The sequence below is a fragment of the Miscanthus floridulus genome, chromosome 10 (assembly GCF_019320115.1).
Source record: "Miscanthus floridulus cultivar M001 chromosome 10, ASM1932011v1, whole genome shotgun sequence".
NCBI classification, from domain to species: Eukaryota; Viridiplantae; Streptophyta; class Magnoliopsida; order Poales; family Poaceae; genus Miscanthus; species Miscanthus floridulus.
Genome location: NC_089589.1, coordinates 142,190,448 through 142,196,447, shown reverse-complemented (window position 1 = coordinate 142,196,447; position 6,000 = coordinate 142,190,448). Strand labels below are relative to the sequence as shown.

The 6,000-nt window shown below is 39.4% G+C and overlaps 1 pseudogene; it reads left to right on the top strand.

The window, feature by feature from the left end:
• The first annotated feature begins 2,803 nt into the window (after positions 1-2,803).
• Positions 2,804-3,616, top strand: LOC136485923 (22 kDa alpha-zein 8-like; annotated as a pseudogene).
• Positions 3,617-6,000: the final 2,384 nt, after the last annotated feature.

The following is a 6,000-nucleotide window of genomic DNA, read 5'->3' as shown; positions in this document are numbered from 1 at the left end:
TCGTTTGTACCCCCTACTACGAACCGTTCACGGTGCTAATAATACGAGCAGCAACAAACTGGACGTAGGGACATTCGGCCCGAACCAGTATAAATCTTGTGTCCTTTAGCACACCATCCGAGCCTAACGCGCATTACTATAAATTTACTTGCCGGTGCTTGTACGAAACACCGACAACTAGTTTAACTTGGCTTTTAAAATAAAATGTGATTTTATGTAATCTGAATTAATATACTCCACATAGTTTGCTCAAAATGAATCAAGCATATAGCCTTTTTCTTTCTTTTATAATGTAAAACCTTTCGTCCATTTCTTTTAACCGTACCTCTACTTTTGGCATTTCTTGCGTTCTCGTAACCGTAGCAACGACCCCTCTCTTTTAGAACGTTGTTTTTAAAGCTTTCCTTTTGGTTGGTGTAATGTTCTTAGTTATGATTGTTTTGTTTGCTTGTATGTCTCTTTGTGAATGGTGCTTGCTATGAATAGACGAGAACCATTTGCGAAGCGCTGAAGATCATAAGGTGATGACCGAAAACTGATGGTGTGAGAGTTGAGCCAGTGTTTAAGGCAAGTATAGCATGGGATTATCCTTGTTTCCTATTTACCTTTAATAACTTAATCATATGCATGTGTCTACCTTGGCAACCGTAGTAATTTTCCTAGCTATTTGATATCTTGGATTCCTTGTCACCTATGGGTTTATGCATTGGGTAGTGATGCTAGTGCTCTGAAAAAGACCATGATCTTGTGACCTGAATAATGATTATGCAATAAACAATAAAAGATGCTTTTTAGCAACAAGGAACTAGGGGGCTGGAGCATAGTTTTTGTGATGCTCTAGATTCCTCTCCTTAAGTACTTATCTGTAAGCGATCATCCGGGACTTACAGTACAACCATGAGGGCTATGTGGCTCTGGCTTTAGTCAAGTATGATGACCTTTTCTAGCTTGTTAGAGGTTACCGAAATGCGCAAATGGGGTGTTTCTCGGGTTGGGTGTAGTGCGGCTTCTGTCCTTATGTGTATAGGCTGCGGTCGTTGTGCCATACGGAAGGAGGGCTCTACATTTGCAGGTCACAGAATCCTAGCGGCCCTAACTTGTTAGACGAACCTTTGAAAGACTTCATAATAAACCCTACCGACCTTCCTTGGAAGTGGGTTAAGAGGCTGATCACCTCTGGCGAAAGGGTAAATCATGACTCACGGGTAAAGATGTACAACCTTTGCAGAGTGTAAAACTGTTATAACAGCCAAGCTCACGGTCACGAGGAGCCTTGGACCCTTATGGAATAGATGATCATTAATAGTTAATTGTTTATGCTATTCATTACTCATGTTTACGTGATCATGTGTTTATATGGGATTATGAGAAACTTGTTGCTACTCAATTGCATAAAACTGTGACTCAATAAAAGCTAATTGCAGTTAAACCAGTGTCTACCTTTTGAGCCTCATGAACCCCATGTTATTCTTGTTGAGTACGAGATGTACTTACGCTTGTTTATTTTCATTATTTGGATAAAAATCCCAGATAGGTAACAGAAGGTGGGTTTAGTGAGTTTTCTAAGGAGTGTTAGGCGTATGTTACTCCAGTCAATCGTCCCTGTGATGAATGGAGCCTGAAGAAAAGATTTGCACCATTCCGCTATACTCAAATGTAAGTGTTAATGTAACTATGTTTCCGCTATATAACATTGTTTCTGATATTTTTCCTTTCTGTTGTTGTATGTGTGGACTTCCTAGGCACACATATGGCGAGCCTGGTTTTGTTCTTAAAACCGAGTGTGACAGGTAGACTCATATCGTAGCTTGTGGAAGCACAACAAAAGTTGCATAAAATTTGTCATTCTCCAATCTATATGGAAACAAGTTAACTTTGACGTTTGTAAAAGCTAGATGTACATCTATTTGAATCAAGAGCTAGAGTTCAACATATACTCCTTGCACTAAGGTTTATTACATGCTCTAGCTTTTCTCTAAGTTAATTTTCCCTAACTTTGACAAACTTCCTAGAAAATCAATCCAAAATTTTGAACATCAAGTTTGTTTCGTTGAATTATTTATGACATATGTATTGGTAGTGCTTTTTTGTTGTCAAAGTTTATTTGAAACTTTGTCAAAGTTATACAAGATTGGTTTTAGACTATACTAAAGTAAACTGTAATCAAGAACACAAGGAGTGTGTGGCAATTGCCATGTTTAGCTATAAGCATTCTAATTTTGTAAATCATTTGTGTGTGCATGCATCTGCATCTGTACATACTGGGATTTCATTTAGGCTCGATCTTGTGGCATTTATTCATTCATTGCTGAATAACATCTCACCAAACTACCGTGCATGCTTTAACCATGACTACAATACTACAACAAAGTCTGTTGATAATGGCTTTGATACACATGAGCAAGTCATAACTTTACATACTCGTCATGTTTATAAAGTGGAACATTTATGATGTGGCTAAGGTTGTAACATGTGTAAAGGTGAAGTGATCATGCATGTCACTCCTCATGTATCAAAAAAATCCAATATAAGAAGACACATTTTTCCTTGTACATAGTGGAAATTGTCTTTCCTACATAGACCATATAGTGCAATGAAATTGATAACTAAATGTCAAAATCGACTAGGTGCCATGTCATCTATAGCTTATCTGTTGTTTAGGCAAAAGCCAAAATCTAAACAGATATACATGAGCTCTCGCTTGTATAAATAGGCCCCAAATTAGTAGTTAATCCATCATCCATAACATTGAGAGCAATCAGAAACATACCAAGTGAAACAAACTAGCAACGTCCTCGCAACAATGGCTACCAAGATATTTGCCCTCCTTGCGCTCCTTGCTCTTTCAGTGAGCGCTACAACTGCGGTCATTATTCCACAGTGCTCACTTGCTCCTAATGCTATTAATCCACAATTCCTCCCACCAATTACTCCTATGGGGTTCGAACAATCAGCTGTGCAGGCCTATAGGCTACAGCAGGCGCTTGCAGCGAGCATCTTACAACAACCAATTGCCCAATTGCAACAGCAATCCTTAGCCCATCTAACCATACAGACCATCGCAGCGCAGCAGCAGCAACAGTTCCTGCCAGCACTCGATCAACTAGCCAGTGGCGAACCCTGCCGCCTACTGGCAACAACAGCTGCTTGCATCCAACCCACTGGCTCCTGGCGAACGCTGCTGCATTCCAGCAACAACAACAACTGCAACAGGTCCTGTCAGCGGTCAGTCAACTAGCCGTGGCAAACCCTGCCGCCTACCTGCAACAACAACAGCTGCTTGCATCCAACCCACTGGCTGCGGCCAATGCCGCTGCATACCTGCAACAACAGCAGCTGCAACAAATCCTACCAGCGCTCAGTCAACCAGCCCTGGTGAACCCTGCCGCCTACTTGCAACAGCAACAGCTTCTTCCATTCAACCAGCTGGCTGCGACGAACACCGCTGCATACCTGCAACAACATCAGCATGCTTCCAGTTAACCCACTGGCAGTTGCTAACCCATTGGCTGCCGCCTTCCTGCAGCAGCAACAATTATCGCCATTCAACCAGATATCTTTGACGAACCCTGCCTTGTCGTGGCAGCAACCCATAGTTGGAGGTGCCATCTTCTAGATTACATATGAGTTGTACTTGATAACAAAGCTCTCATATCGGCGTGTGCAACTTCCCAGAAATAATCAATATATTGTTTGAGATTTATCTGAGTCTATTTCTTAACTGTGTTCTTCGTATATACAATTGAAACCATCAAATCATAATTAGAGACACATGCTTGGTTAATACGTAGACAATACGACATTACTTCATCAATCCAAAGATGTGCCAGCCCGACCTCTTGAATGTTCTCGTTCGGGAGTGTGCGTGTGTGTTTATATGATAGATGCGACTGTACGCGCTTGCAGCTGAGTACTTGCATTTGTGATATGTTCTTTTGAGAAAGTGATGGGCACATATGCTTTGACCGTGGCCGTTCAAATCTGGTGCACCTATACTAAGGAAAACACAATATAAGTTCATGAGCAAACCTATATGTGCCTCTGAAGTTGTTCACGCAAAGTCTTACCACTTAATTATTGTCTTTAGTAAATATTCGGTGCATATGTTTTTAACTAGAACCCAAATTGTGCATGCCACCATAATACTGTAGACATATAAGGTATCTTTGCAGCCCATGAACTTAACAACACCAATGTCATTAAATCAGCTGGACCCTATCAGTAACAATTTTGATGTTGGTAGCAACAATGTACAAAACTTCTTGGCCAAAAATAATTTATGAGGAATATGAAGATTAAATTATTATCCCATGAACAAATTAATGAAAATTTTGCGGAGGGACACCAAACTTGTGTGGAATTTGCAGCTCAACACACTAGCTCACTTTTCAGCTAGGTAGCATTACCAAAGATGGGATGCTTGCTAATGGGCACCACACCCACTAAAATAATATTTTGATTTGGGCTATCTAAATCCAAAAGTAAAGCCCTAAGATTGAAGTACCAACCGGCCACCGCCATCCTACAATTTTGTAGAGAGAACCCACATGGAGTGTGCCATTCTGACTCCTAGCTTAGTCCAATGGATTGCAATTTCCTTCTGTGTTTAGCTTGTGACAAAGGGCATGCTCTGAAATGTTAAATGTAAAAAATTAAGAAGTTCATTACTAACATGATGGTTTACTAGGCGTAGCTCAAAACACTAGAACCAACGTAGCCTGCACTCACATGTCAAATAAAAACAGAAGGAATATCTTATCACATCTATATGAGCACCGATGACACAAATTATACAGGACTCATGCAATTCCATCGTAAATAAAAAAAGGAACAGTAATGGAAGCCATCATCAAGAGTTGTTCCACTCATTTCGATTAGGTGTCAACTGAAGTTATTCTTTTTAAATATTTTTAGCCATATTTGATTTCCATATCCCAAAATGGGTGCCCAGTCCTAGCGATTAAGCTTACTAGCCCAATGTTCTCGATCTTCGATTCTTTCGGACTAGATTCAACTCGTGTGCAAGCAAAGTCAAAATCTCTTTACGTAGACTCTAACGAATTAAATATGTGTACCTAGGGCACATTGTTCTAGCATAAAAGAATATGAAGGAGTGTCTTGTATGGAACTTCGAATTTGGATGTTGTAGTTTTTCGATAGAAAAATCAATGCTGAGCCCCATCTTAGTCTCTTTTTTCTTGAGTTTTTGCAGGATTGCTGAGTAAGGTTTACATTAGTCATCATGTTGTCTTTGTTCATGAATGGATCTATGCCTTTGAGCCCTAACTTATGTTTTAGATAGCTAGGAGGTTGGCCATGGTGTCCTCTTCGTCTCTATATTAAAGGTTAGACTCATATTTAGCTAGTGCAAGGAACAAAAGTTGCATAAAATTTTTCATTCTCCATTCTATATGGAAACAAGTTAACTTTGACATTTGTAAAAGCTAGATGTACACCTATTTGAATCAAGAGCTAGAGTTCAACATATACTCCATCCACTCTGGCTTATTACACGCTCTGGCTTTTCCCAAAGTTAGTTTTCTCTAACTTTGACAAACTTCCTAGAAAATCTATCCAAAATTTTGAACATCAAGTTTGTTTCGGTGAATTATTTATGATAGATGTCTTGACAGTGCTTTTTTGTCATCAAAGTTGATTTAAAACTTTGTCAAAGTGATACAATATGGGGTTTAGACAATACTAAAGTAAATTGTAATCAAGAACACAGGGACTGTGTGGCAATTGCCATGTTTAGTCTATAAGCATTCTAATTTTGTACATTCTATGTGTGTGCATGCATCTGTACATACCGGGATTTCAATTAGTGTCGATCTTGTAGCATTTATTCATTCATTGCTGAATAACATTCTCACCTAAACTACCGTGCATGCTTTAACCATGACTACAATACTACAACAAAGTCCATTGATAAAGGCTTTGATACACATGAGCAAGTCATAACTTTACATACTCGTCATGTTTATAAAGTGGAACATTTAT